The 15,218-nt window shown below is 39.1% G+C and overlaps 1 protein-coding gene across 1 annotated transcript in view; it reads right to left on the reverse strand.

The window, feature by feature from the left end:
• Positions 1-15,218, reverse strand: part of PDZRN3 (PDZ domain containing ring finger 3) — a 202,725-nt gene that overhangs the window by 97,476 nt on the left and 90,031 nt on the right. The gene's annotated exons all lie outside the window — the stretch shown is intronic.

A 15,218-nucleotide genomic window follows, 5' to 3' on the forward strand; every position in this document is an offset into this window, starting at 1 on the left:
AACAGTCAAGAAGATAGAGCCATGTATACTATGGGTGTACTTTATGGGATAAAACTTTAGTTTCAGGGAAAAGGTTGACACTTTTTTTCTCACCAAAACAGTAGGAATATCAAGATTACAAAGATGGGAAGCTTATGGGTGGTTGCACTTTTCTAAAAGAACAAATTTATTCTCTAAAGTACCTTCAGACCATTCTCTGTGGACCCCGCACCAACAGGAAAGCCTTGATAGCACATGATTTTATACTGTGTTAACATAAATGAATATGTCAAACTCATGATTGTATTTCCCTGTTCAATGTAGTGCAGTCCAGTGGGAGATGTGTAGAAGTAAACTTACAAATACTTTCACTGATATAAAAACAGCGAGTTTAAAAAGAATCCTAAATGTAAGGTTGATCTGAAGTCAATAGGTGTCTTGCCATTGGCTTGCCCAAGCTTTGGCTCAGGTACTAAGGCCTGTGAAGTCACTAGGTCTTAAGCACATGCCTAAGTGCTTTGTTGAATAGGGTGAGACTTAAGCATGCACTTAAGCTCTTTGCTTGATGAGGGCGTTAGTACTGTATTTATACACTGAGCTTCGTTTGCATGTAATTGTCTCATCACAGGACAATCAAATTATTCATTCTGAATTGCATAATATTGCATATCTGAATTGCATAGCCTTGAACAGTTAAAGAAAATGCAGATAATCTTAGCAATAGGAATATCTGAGTGCTTTTCTACAAATACCTTATATTGCATTGTTAATACTGTTTAGAGGAAATACAGGGTGCCTTATAATACTCTTCACACCATTTAATAGAATTCTTCAGAGAAAGATTTACTGGTAGGACAAATCTCCTTGCTTGGTAAACACTTCTAAGATTTAGGGGTCAGTCTCATCTGGTATATGCCAGTGAAACTCCACTGAAGTCAGTGAAGCTATGACAAATTACACCAGATGAAGATCTGGCTCTAGATCTCTATTTTCTAAGCTTCAGGGGAGTCAGAAGATTGTGGCCAGACTACTTTCTTGCTCCAGGAAGAAGATATATAATACCCCAGAGTATGTCACCGTCACTGGCTTTTTATGCACCTCCAAATTCAATCCTTCTTGGTTTTTAAAGCTCTATAGAGTTTTTGCTTGATATATTTAGAATCTCTCTGAGATTATAGTTAGTTACTTTTTCATCCACTTTGTCTGATCACCCAGTCTTGGCCTCCTCTCTCTTTCTCCTTCCTAGCATTCATTTACAGCTGATAGTTGTTCTTATGCTTTTGCTGACCCATCCATTCTTGGTTGAACTCTCTTCTCCCTTCTTTTCCCTGTGAGCCGAATTACTTCTTCTATTTAAAACTTCCCTTAGATCTTTCCACTATGCTTTAGCTTTTGGCCTTCTCTGTCAAACGTGAGAGAGGTTCTCTCTCTCTCTCTCTCTCTCTCTCCCTGTGAGTTTATCTAGACTACAACATGATTTATTTTTTATGTTAATACTAATTGTACCTCAAGTTTATTACCCCAATGGTTCTCAACCTTTCCAAACCAATGTACCCCTTTCAGGAGTCTGATTTGTCTTGCGTACCTCAAGTTTCACCTCCCTTAAAAACTACTTGCTTACAGAATCAGACATAAAAATACGAAAGTATCAAAGCACAATATTACTGAAAAATTGCTTCCTTTCTCATTTTTATCATATTATTATAAAATACCATATTATTATAAAATAAATCAGTGTATAGTATATAGAATAGTATAAACAAGTCATTGTCTGTATTAAATTGTAATTTGTATTGATTTTGCTAGTGCTTTTTATGTAGCCTGTTGTAAAACTAGGCAAATATCTAGATGAACTGATGTACCTCCTGGAAGACATCTGCGTACCTGCAGGGACATGTGTACCCCTGATTGAGAACCACTGTATTATACAACTAAACTGCACTGTACTACTCCATGGTATCATTTACTCAAAGGTTTATGGTACTCTAGCGCCATCTAGTGAAACACTATTCACAGTGGATACATGTTACAATAGTTCAAGGAAGACATTTATTCTGGTGTTATTAAATTGAACAATATTAATTTCCAAAAGCCATAACACTGAATGTGTAATACATCACTTTTCAGTGACGCTGGTGCTCTCTGTGTGTCTGTGTAAACTTCATTGGTGATTAGAAAAAAATGGCACTGTCCGGTGTAAAAGCACACATAATAAACGTATTGATTAGTTTTATGATGTGCTACAGCTCTTTCTCTAGAATGATGTTTGGTTTCCTCCGGTGTTCTAACTGTACATGACTTAACATTCCACTGCAAATTAAAACCCTAGTTTTTAAACTCTTTGTTAAGTCCATTTCAAGTAGAAACAAAGGAGCCTTAGTTATTTTAACCATTTTGTAGACTAACCTACAACTTGTATAATCAGTCTCAACAAGCTGTTTACATTATTTGCTATGCTTATAATAAGATGTGTAAGGGCCTGTTATTTACCTGAAATAGTTTCTTAAGGTCATAAATCCTACACAAGTTCTCATTTATAACAGATGGTTAAAACAGCTGGAAATGCAGAGCAGGATTCCTTGGCTTTAGATTGGTAATTTCACATTTTTTAAACCTCAAGAAAGTATGATGCATTACTACTAGATTCTAAAAGGCTGTTGAAACATCTTTCAGTTTAAACTAATTACTAGTCCTGAATACACTTTCTTTACTCTGTGAGTGACATTGCTATCCATTAGTCTGTTTCAGTGAGAAATGGAAAATATGTCCACCTATTCTTATTTGATTACAGAATTTGTTAGACAAAATGGATACAGCTTTAAATGATACACTGCTCTTAAACCCAAGCAATATGCATAGTTTTAAAAAAAAAACTGGAAGTTGTTTTAAGATCCTACTACCAAATCCTGTTTTTCTTTTTACTATAGCTTCAGTGAATCTTCACACTTCTTGAGGATACAGGTTTCATGATCAGAAAGGAAAAACTTGTCTATAAGCTTTTATCAATATCTATTTCCATCTCATGGTTCTGATCCAGAGCCCCTTAAAATAAATGAGAATCCTTTCACTGACCTCAGTAGGCACAGGCTTTCTCCATGGAGTAAGAATTTTCCTTGGATGACATTTTGGAATTGGTGGTGCAGTTGAAGTTTCAGTTTTCATGAGCTACAACACATGATAATATTGTACACCAGTTGTATATACACACTGGAAATCTGATTTCAGTTATTCCTATGGCTGCTTTATTTAGTTTAAGGAAATTGGTGTTAAACTATTGGATATATTTACGTGTCCACATTGTTACTACATTAGCCTGTCTGGAGTACCATGCTACCTCATTTTCGCCATGAATGTAAAATGTTATGAGGTTAAACACACCTAGGAAATAGGATTGGCGAGCACGTGCTGTGTGACAGATGAGTTCGTATAAAACTAATCGTGATTTAATTAGTTGATAATGGATCATTAATTATAAAACTAGCGAAATGAAACACATTGTAATAGGAACACATAATGGAACTATTGAGGAAGAATAGATTTGTTTTTACTAAGTACTCGTCTGGTAGGAAAACCACCTGTGCAAATAGCTGGCTCAAGTCAGATGACAAGCAGATTTTTTTTATTGCGCAAAAAAGGTTTCCGTTTCCATGACGATACACCTAGGTCAAAACAGCAAAATGTATTTTTTTCTGCAACAAACATTTAATTCACCACAACAGGTTTAACATTCAAGTTTATAATGTGTCTAAAATATATTTATTAGCCAGCAATTATTTAATACAATGGCTTCTGCCCAGTACTTACTGTGAGTGGCTAGGGATTCAACTAGAAGTGCATGAGATCTATCCTAAGACTCCTGACATTTTATACAAATGCTGTAATGCAGTTTGGCTCATAGTAACCTACTGTGAACTCTAGGGAAAACCAAGCAAATATTTTAAAAATTACATAAAAGTTTTATTTAATTGAATTCAAGCATTTATAAAATGATATTAAATTAGGTCATATGGTTAGACTATACAGTATTTAACATTCTGACCAGTAATTATATATACATATAATTTAATATTTAATGACATTATTTAGAAAACTGGTTTCTTGATCTGAGAGCCAATAACCTTTATTTATAGGGCCTTTTCTCAGACTGAGGATGGAAAGTACAAATGTGTTATTCATTAAGTCCTGTGCTGTTACATGATCAGACGACCAAATCACCACTTCACCCGTAGGGCGCATAATCCAAAAAGGACGGGAGTCAGCGAAAAGAGAAAAATATGTGTTCTCATTTCCAGGGTTCCAAATCAAGGAAACAATTGGTAAATCTTTGAAATAATGAGGGTTTTATTCATGAGAGCTGCCTGAAACCAGCTCTGAACTTGAGCTGAAACCATTTGCCTGAGATTTAATGGAATTACATCTTACAGTACTCAGTCAAAGAACAGCAACTCCTGCTTTCCCTCCTCCATGATACCTGAAGGCTTACAATGAGTCGGATCCAAAGTCCACCACATTTTCATTGACTTGACAGGCCTTTCAATCAGGCCTATTGTTCCCTGGTCTCTAGGGGCAACAAGTTTTGATGCTGACTGAAATAATTCTGAGTTGGATAACACCTTACGAATTGCCAGTTTCCCAGTGTCTACATTCATTTTTGTTTTGAGGGAATCCCCTGGGACTCCTTTATTTGTTCCCACCCAGCACACTTACTTCAAAGACTCAGTGGCACAGCAACCTTTCTTTTTGGCTAAGAATTCTGAAACAAAAGACAAATGGGACAATTACAAAATAGAACCCATAGCTGAAGCATATGTTAAAGCTGGATAAACCATTTTTGAGGGCAGCTTTCTGGTCACTGGGTGCTACAAAAGTAGCCAAATGGATCAGAACGTTTCTCACTTTTTCTGCAACTCTGCTTCCATACTGGACATTCACTGGGTGGGAGAAAGAGGAGGAACCTCTTGTCTCTCTAACAAACAACCTTCTACAAGAATCATGTGTTTTTCTTTGATATCATTGACCCACAACTAGTGCTTAAGAAGATGTACTAGTCCTGAAGGAATTTATACTGGGATTTCTAGCTTTGGTAGTTTGAAAGATATCAGAGTTTAAAAATCATATCATTCTTAATGTTATCTTAATTTTTCCCCCCCACCCACTTCAATTCCAACATGGTTCAACGAACAAATAAAATAAAGATAAGTGCCACAGTTATAGCTCTGATTTTGAGCTCTTGAGTTTCTCAACACAGTAGCTGCTATGGAGCTAGTTTGACCTCAGAGGGACTTCTTGCTTGAGTAAGGTGAACAGATCTGGCCTGTGGTGTGCATCTCCTGAGCTGAGCCTAATGATGTTACTATAGAGAGGATTCTTTGCAACAACAGTGAGCTGGAGACAGGGCCGGCTCTAGGATTTTTGCCGCCCCAAGCGAAAACAATTTTGGCTGCCCTCCCTCCCCGTTTTTTTCTTACCCCACCCCCGGCCCCGCCTCAACTCCGCCCCTTCCCCAAATCCCCAGCCCTGCCTCCTCCCGCCAGGCTCTCAAGCCTGGGAGGGAGGGAGGGGGAGAAGCAGCGCGTGCGCCACGGCCACTCAGGGTCTCCCCCTCCCTCCCAGGCTCTAAACCTGGGAGGGAGGGGGAGATCCCAAGCGGCCGCGGCGAGCTAATCAGCTGTTTCACGCGCCACGGCTGCTTGGGATGTCCCCCTCCATCCCGGGTTTGAGAGCCTGGGAGGGAGGGCGAGCAGGGTGCGCAAGCGGCAGCAGCGGAGGTGAGTTAGGGTGGCCGGGGCACATTTTTAGGGACAGCATGGCCCGCGCCAGAATGCCGCCCCTAAAAATGTGCCGCCCCAAGCACCAGCTTGTTTTGCTGGTGCCTAGAGCCGGCCCTGGCTGGAGAGAGGGGAAAGTTAGACCCTGTAGTAGTCTATTACTCTAGGAGCCCTGGGATATCTGCTGTGACTCTTTGAGCAGTAAGGGGTTGCTAGATGGCATTTCAGCAAAGAAATGAAGGACTGCACATATGGAAACTACAATGAAACAAAACGACCTTCCATTCCATTTTTCTAAGATAAATCCTTGTGTTACCAATGAATACGTGCAACTGTATCAATGTATTTGAATAAATAAAAGGATTTTAAAGAATCCCTGAAGATACATTGGCTCTTGTCAACTGTTTTTTTGTTTTGTTTTCCCCCCCCCAGGAAAGTAGAAAAGCCTCTTCCTTCTCTTTCAGTAAGAACAAGTTACTTTTAATTTCAGTTTAACAGTTTGCAGAGAATACAAAACAACTCAAGTTAGTTAAATCCAAAGCAGACTGTGAGGAGTCACAAAACTTGGTGGCTCAGCAACAAAATGGCAGATGAAATTCAATGTTGATAAATGCAAAGCAATTCACATCAGAAACCATAATCCCAACTATGCATAATGATAAGGTTTAAATCAGCTGTTACCACTCAAGAAAGAGATTTTGGAGTCACTGTGGAGAATTCTCTGAAAACATCTGCTCAATGTATAGTGGCAGTCAGAAAAGCTAACAGAATGTTAGGAACCATTACTAGAGGGATAATAAGACAGAAAATATCATAATTCCATCATATAAAACCATCATAGGCTCACATTTTGAACACTGCCTGCAGTTTTGGTCACCCCATCTCCAAAAAGATAAATTAGAATGGGAAAAAGTACAGAGATGGGCAACAAAAATGATTAGGAGTCTGAGGAGAGATTAAAAAGACTGGGACTGTTAATCTGGGAAAAGGGGGTATATATATATATGATAGACGTCTATAAAATCATGAATGAGGTGGAACAAGTGAATAAGGAAGTGTTATTTACTTCTCATAGCACAAGAACCAGGGGTCACCCAATGGAATTAATAGGTAGCAGGTTCAAAACGAACACAAGGAAGTACTTCTGTACACAACACACCGTCAACCTGGGTAATGTTTCAGAAACTGCTGTGAGTTAGAGCAGCCCCAATGCTGCTCTAACTTTCAACTGCTGGAATAAACCCATATTTTTGGAGCACACGGTGCTTCAACCATGTCCCTTCCTATCCTCAGAGTGCCCTCCTGTTTCCCCTGGCACCAGGGGGAAGGGAAAGAAAGCGTTGGGAGCGGGTAGCATAGAAGTAGCTATGCCCTATTTCCCCTAACTAAACCTGCTATTTATCTAGCTATCCATCCTTCCACCCATTGCAGAAGGTATTAGCTGTTCTATGTCACCACTTGCTTCCTCCCTCTGATGGGAGGGTGGGGGAGAAGGGAGGAGTGGAATTCCTTGACTTCTGCAATGCTTATTTTATTTTTGATTAACATCTTTATCCTATATCTCAATTGCTATATAATCCATAATAGGAGTCCAATCCCGCAAACACTGCTACAAGTGAGTAGGAAGTGGTGCCATATGTGCCAATAAGGGCTTGAAGGATTGTGCCCCCAGTTTGTAAGATTTTACTTGCCATATTATCATTCCCTTTATTTTGTTTTGTGTGTTGGTTTGTTCTGAATCTAAAATAAAATAAAGAATAGAAGTGTAATTTACAAAGCTGGCAATTTGTTTGACCAAGGAAACAAATGATCATTATGACCATTTGATCAAGGTGTTAATTGGGATCCTTCCTGTGATGGTGCTGGAGCTGCTGAAAATGATGGCACTTGTTGATTCTGATGTCCACAGAGATGGTGATTTTTCATGGATAGCCTTCAGGACTACCTTAGGGTTTGGCTAAAATCACAGAGCAGGGATCATTGAGACATTGGGCAAGGATTAGAAATTAGGCACATGAAGAATATACACCTCTACCCCGATATAACGTGACCCAATATAACACGAATTCGGATATAACGCGGTAAAGCAGCGCTCCAGGGGGGCGGGGCTGCGCACTGCGGTGGATCAAAGCAAGTTCAATATAACGCAGTTTCACCTATAATGCGGTACGATTTTTTGGCTCATGAGGACAGCGTTCTATCAGGGTAGAGGTGTACCTTTGTCTTGGACCAACTATTTCCTCATTTGGTTTGTGACTAGGGCATGCTTAAGCTGTCAAAGCAAGGGACTTGAGTTGATAATCTGCCCTCTGAGGTTAATGCATTTCTAGGTGGCTCTGAAGCAGAATGCTTCTCAGTGACACAACTCTCTACTGATGGCCATCCATGACTTTATTATAACCTTTGGTCCGCTATTGTTGAAACAGCGGTCTCTAAAATTACTCTCTCCGCTGGCCGTGCTGTCACAGGTCACAATGGTATACAGATAACCTGTAATGAATGACAGAAGAGAGAAGGCTCATTTGTGCTAATGGCAGAGGACTTCAGGTGAATTTCACTGATGGCAACATACAGAATTTTGGAAGTCCTAGGTTGCGTCTGTGTGGGAACTAAAGAAACCCTTCCACTAACACACCCACAAAAACTCACAGAGCAGAATTATCCTAAGTGGGACAAAGCCTATTAAACCCTGGCTGGCTTCACTTGGTTAAGTGTCCTTGTTGTGATGGATTTTCCTGCTGTTTTGCAGAGAGAAACACTTGAATCTGGACTGATATGTCTAGCTTTTTGAGGCAGTGTCAACTCCGCTATACAGATTCATTATTTAAGGATATTGTAAGATCTTTTGCTGCTCCTGGATGGTCAGGCAGCAGCTGTGGTCCTTTCTTAGTATGTGGACTTTGCTGTGGTTAATCATGCCTCAAAACGAGGCTATTGTGAAGTGCTCTCCAATGGACTACTGTTTGAGACCATCTCAGTGCTGAAATTAATACAGTATGTGGCTGCAGGTTTATAAAGTGGTAGATCATTTAGATAGTACATACAAATGTACTTTACACTGGTTTCCTCTAAACTTTCAGTGGCGTTTAAGAATTTCAACCTACAAAGCCCTAAATGGTTTGAGACATGGAGACATAATTTATCCCCACTTCTGTTGTGATCACCAGGGACTCTTGAGCTGGGAGACCCCTGGTTTAAAACAGAGGAGGTTGATGTCAGTTGCGGAACTTGCTTCCCAGCGAAGCTCATCTCTCCTTTCAGGCATTTGGGAAGAGGGTGGGTTGAGAAAGAGGTGGTTCAATGTGGGGGGATGTTGATATTCATAATTATTATATTATTATGTATTTATCATCTTTTCTGGACTTTCTTTTTGCATGGTATATTTTAATTATTAATAGAACTAGAATTAAGGGCAGAGTGCTTAAAAGGGGGTGGTTATATTCCATAAACACTGCAATATGCCAGCTAGAGGGAAGGGGCATCAAATGAAGATTCGTTATACTATACATTATCTGCTGTAGAATTCCCAGTGATGTCAATATCACATGTAAACACTGTACAGAAATTCTTGCTTTCCATTGCTCTTCTAATCATTTAGACCAGAATTTTCAGAGAGGCTCGGCACCCACAATCAACCATCAGATTTTCAAAAAAGCTGAGCTCGTTGGGGTCATAAGTGTCACAATGGGAGGTGACTGATTCTGAGCACTCTTGAAAATCTGCCTCCAACTGTGAGTGCCGAGCACTTGAAAATCTGGATCTGAGTGAGACACTCTGAAGACTGTGAGCTTTATTGAGTCCATCTGTGATAACCAGAAATAAACAAAAACCTAACTTCCTCTCTAAGTGAACTGTTATAAGTACATAGTCTTTCACCATGTCACGTATTTGCAACCCTAAAGTAAAACTTTCCAGCTGGGGACCATGTCATGGCAGTGTAAGTCACAATGTAGGCCACAACATATTTTTGTAGTCTGAAAAAAACGGTGTGATTTATTCTAGAGGCAAAGCTCTGTAATATCAATTTTCAGATGTAAATCAAATTTTATGGGTGTTAATTCTGAATACAGAAATAGCTAATCAAAATCTGATAGACGTTAACTATAATGGTGCATCTCTGTTATGAATAAGAGCTAGGTTGTGATTTTACAATTCTCTCTCAGTTTGGGATGACATGTAGCTGCATTGTCCCAGAAGCAGATCAGAGAACGAATGGTAACTAACACTCTGTCTAGATAGGGAAAAGGGGTGTGTTTCAATTAGGTTAGCTTAAGTCTATTGAAAAGCCCCATTAAGATGCAGGCTAATATGAAGCTGTGCGAACTGGCCATGTTCTGTAGCATAAGCTAAAAAAGTCTAGTTTGCATCTTCACATGACTTTTTAGGCATGTTAAGGAATCATGGTTGAGCTACCGTGACTGGAAACCCCCACCCTTTTTGCTCATCAAGACAGGCCCTGACAGTCATTTCTTCTCCTGCTCCCTGCCTGCTCTGGTGGGGAGGAGTAAATCACTTCATTCCTTATTATCGAGCAGCTTGCTTTCCCATATGTGTCTGATTGGCTAGTATGGGAGGGGTAGGGAGAGACAGAGACAGGGCTCCTCCCACTTTCTGCCCCTTGCTACCTTTACGCAATTGTTTGCAGGGGGAAATATCAGAGGAACAGCTCCTGCTCTCCCCTCCATGGCTGGATTTGCAAACTGAACAAGGGTGAAGACCTTACTCTCCTGCGTGATTGTGTAAGAGCTGTGGCAACCTAGTCGGAAGAGTAACAAAAAGTGGTCTATTCTTTAGTGATGAGCCAAATACATGTATGTAAGGCTAGCATTTAAAACCAACCTTTCACTGTATTCACTTTAAATCAAACCTCTAAGAAGTTGTGCTTGTCCTTTAGATGGCTAAATTAATTCTGGCTCTATTTATAATCACAACTTATAACCATCCAGGTATATGCTTAATACTTCTATTTCACAGAAAGCGGAGGTGTTAACAATACAGCAGCTTTCTGAATCAGAAATTAAACATTTGGCTTGCAACTATGTTTGAAAACATAACTTGTGTGTTTTTGGGGACGGTTAGCACACTTCTTTAGAAAACCACAGCAAAGATCTGGAAGAAGAAATTAATATAACAGTTCATAGCCCATATGATACATGCTTTTCTCAAGTACATCTTATGCATTAAACAAGGCATGTCTGCATTCAGTGACTGTAACCATTTGTATTTTGAGGCATTAGATACCAAGTAAAATATTTCATTGCTGCATATTAAAGCTATAAAAGCATTGCTTAGTAAACCTACCATAAGCTAATAGCCATTCCAAACTTCAGACAGGAAACACCTGGACTTCTGTGGTAAAACATCTCTGTGAGTGTACTGTACATTTTGGAACAGATCATTTTGAATTGTTAATAAATATTCATCTTGTGCAGTAAAACACTCTCTGACCAGTTCTATAAACATTGGTGCAGCAGAACTAAATACGTGCAATGCTAGTCAGATTTTTCCCTAAAATTCATATTTTTCACAAGTACACTCGAAATTTAAAACCTGTGGAAGGTGGTTCCATAGGATATATCGATTAAATATTTCAGGAGCTGTTATGTTTATTTCTTAGTAGCACATGCTCTTCTTTGATTTTATGTTTCATTGTTCACTGAAACACTAACTAAAATAAAGATAAGTTTCCTTGTTTTTGGTTTGTTTTTCTGAAAAGAAATTCTACTTTGGCAAACCAGTACTTATGAATTCCACTGCCTGGGGCCTTGATTTGAAAAGAAAACTTAGATGTGCCACTAATTAAGTTAAACAGAAAGTGCAAACCCCCAAACCCTTGTTATATGAGTAGATCTAATATACACATCTATTCCTAATGAATTTTGTGAGACTGCCTATGGGGTTGCCGGATTGGGCCATAAATTAGCATCTGATTTCAATTAATCAAATCAAATCTATTCTGAATTGAGGGTGAAAATCCAACTTTAACTTTTTGTGCCCGGGTATAGTATTATAATCTCATGAGGCACAGAGGCTGAATAGTAAAAGATTGTATGTAAAGCTGGGAAAGAAGTTATACTTTAATGGAGGTAATTAAACAGTTTTGCCTTAAAAACAGCTAAAGGGCCAAGGAGTTATTATGAACCTGCCACTTAAAACAATATTTAAAATAGTATTTGAAGGTAAAGATGCTTGTTTTCTCAAATTACCTGGATACTTTTTTCCTGATTCAGGAGAGCTGCCCTACTCAGAAAAGAACTTGAGCGCATGCTTAAGTTCCATTAGCATGTGCTTAACGTTAGAGTATGCTTGAATGCTTTCCTGAACTGAGGTCATGAACTGTAAAGTACTGACGTTCACAAACAAACCAATAAACAGACTTTAAAATAGTACAGAGACTGCATATTCCCTTGCGAGTGCCTCTGGTTGCGGGAGACATGATCCGAGAGAGAGAGAGAGAGAGAGCAGGTTAATATGGGGGCCTCAGAACTAAGGCGAAAGTGAGTGTACAGAACTGCATTCTTTATTGGCAGTGACTTTTCAGCAGCCCCACCATTTGAGGCTTGCATAAGCAAATGAGCAAAAACTCTGTAAAATTCCGTGGTCTTTTTCTTTTGAAAATTAGACTGTTTCTGAGTGAAATGAAATTATGTCTGGCCCCTCTGTAGAGAGCGGGGGAGGAGGCCCACGAAGGCCGGGGGTTTTGTCTACACACACAAGTTGTCTCTCTTTAAATATACTGGTATAATTAAAGCAGTACAACCCCCCTAGTGTGGATGGTTATAAAAATGTTTATATTGGCACAGCTTATTCCTCTACAGGAAGACACCTTTATGTTGGTATAATGTGCACATTATGGGTTGGTACAAGTGTATGGGTTAAAAAAAAAAAAATCACAACCCTAACTGAAAAAAGATATTCTGTACAAAATCTGTGTCTAGACCTCACCCTAGCCATTGGCCAGTATCCTATAGCAACACTAACTTGATTGTTTTAATGACAGTTAAGTTTGACAATGGTGGGAGATGTAGTTGAGAGTATGTTGTGAATTGTAAAATGTTGTGGTTAAAGGTAATAATAAACACATCTGTATGCATCCTGCAACATATGCTTACAACTAAAGTTAATCTTTAACACGGGATTTTGATCCGGTTTAAGGAGCTGTTTCTAATATTCCACTTGCTTAACTAGCACCCTTGTAAAGCAAACTTGCTAATATTCACATGGACATATCAGGATCCATGGTTTAATTTAAATAAAAGTATTCACTGAGTTTCTGTTAAAATCTTTTGTGGAGAAAAATGTAATTTTTTTCAGAGCATTATAATACTTGGGAAAATAAGATATAAAAAATCTAAGGAAAAAAGCTGTTTTTGATTAAAAAAATGAAAAGGTAAAGTCTGCCATGCATATGTCACCTATTTTCAAAGTCCCTTCCATTTCTGATAACTTTAGAACTACTGAATCAGTTTCCTTCAGAATTGGCTTGTTTCTTAGATCTTAAGCCCAATGACAAAACTGAACACATCTGAACAAAATTGCTTTTACAGTTGTTTTAATGCACCCAGAATTCAAAAATGGCAGAGCTAATTTTGCTGAAACTTTCCCCGAAATCGAACGGGGAAAAAAGCCACCTGACTTTGAAAAGAGATCAGGCATGAAAAATTCCTGGCCAAGAGGAAATTGTTTGAGAAAGTTATAAGCAACTGAAAAACAGTGGATCCTACTCTAGACTTTTGCACATTCTCATCACCACCATGGTATATCAGTACCCTGAAATTTCAAACATTTTGTTATAAATATTTTACGTTTCTTTCTCTGAGCACTGGGAATGGAGGAGGTGGTGTATTAGTCAAAATTACTCATCTAATTGGAAAGGGAGAGATAAAAATCTAGGTATTGTGTATACTGAGCTGCAGAATTAATTGCTCTGATAGTCAAAATATCCAGTAATAGAATACTCTAAATAACCGAATCCATAATTATAATACATATAACACCTGCTTTGAAAATCTTCTTTGAATCATCTTCATATTTCAGAACAAGGGTAACATACGTGGTGTTGGATTTTTTTTCCAATTACACTTTCCTGGTACTTTGTAAAGTGTCATCATCCACCTCCAGTGCCCGGAACAGCGTCCCAGTCAGCTCCCTCACTCACCTCCTTCATACCATTTCTTAAACCCTACGTGATCCAGGATATGGGCCAATAATAGCGATTACCTGCCATTGTCACTGTATTGTATATACCTGTCCAGTACCAGCATGTACTCCACTGTTGCAGGATAAGGTGTTTTATGCAATATGCAAATAATCATATATAATCACTAAGAGCCAAATTCTATAAGTGGCGTCAATCCAATACCTACATTTGCACCCAGTTCTGTATCTGCAAAAGCCCACTTGTGTGCACAGATCAGGCAGTCAGAGGGTTAACTCCCCAGTTTACGTTTGCAGTTTTGCACACACAACTTCTGCAGACATATTTAGCAGCTGTTTTTGAAAATGTGACACTAAGGAATGAAAACGTATTGATGGGCTGGGAATGTATCTGTCAGGCTTAGTACAGTCTAGTGCCAGAGATATTATTGGTTCTTGAGTTATATCCCATTTCAGGGAATATTGCTACCAACCTGTAATACCTCTAAAACTAGAATGAGTTTATCAGTGTGCCCATTCTGTGTCTCACCAAAATATACCTGAATAATCAGGTAATCCAATATTCAAATACCACAGGAAAAGAATATGGGTTAGGTACCCACAACTCTCAAGGAAATACTCATTATCCAGAAGAAGTGCTTATGAAATAAATTCCTGGTGCTTCCTAAATATGGTCTAATCAGCACTACCATAGCCAGCTTAGCAGAATAACAAAAAACACCCTCACAAAACACACAGAAACATGAAAGGGATATCACAGGAGATGAAAGGAGACAAGTGAGAGGTGGGAAAGCTGCTTAACTGGACCACTCTCCCAAACCATCTGAAGTGAAGCAATAGGCATGTTATGTGGTCTGCACATAGACCAATAGCGTATCTGACACAAAGATTGTATTTGCTAACTGAGCATTCAGTATCCTGCCTTTTTTTTTCTTTCTCTTTTTTTGCTGGATGATCATCCACAGGTGCAAAGTGGGTGGGGGTGGAGGAAGATTAGTTCATCTGTTCTGGATAGATTTAGTCATCCCCATGGTCTTTTTGGTCAGCTCCATCCTCTAATGGATGGGGTGGAGGCTGATGTAAACGAGCGTGCCCCCAGTCTTGGCAAGACAATTATTATTACAACTAATGTTGGGAACTTTCATTTTGTGTCTACTGTGTAACTATGCCATCAAGAGCACTGAAATAACTTGACAGCACTACAGAAGTCCAAGCAAAGAACACCATTTCCCCCGTCCCCCCAGAACTGGGTATGGTGGACTTCTCAGTGTTGAACACTAACAAGCCTTACTGGATACCCTGAGTCCTTTCATT

Source organism: Malaclemys terrapin, chromosome 7, assembly GCF_027887155.1.
Source record: "Malaclemys terrapin pileata isolate rMalTer1 chromosome 7, rMalTer1.hap1, whole genome shotgun sequence".
NCBI classification, from domain to species: Eukaryota; Metazoa; Chordata; order Testudines; family Emydidae; genus Malaclemys; species Malaclemys terrapin.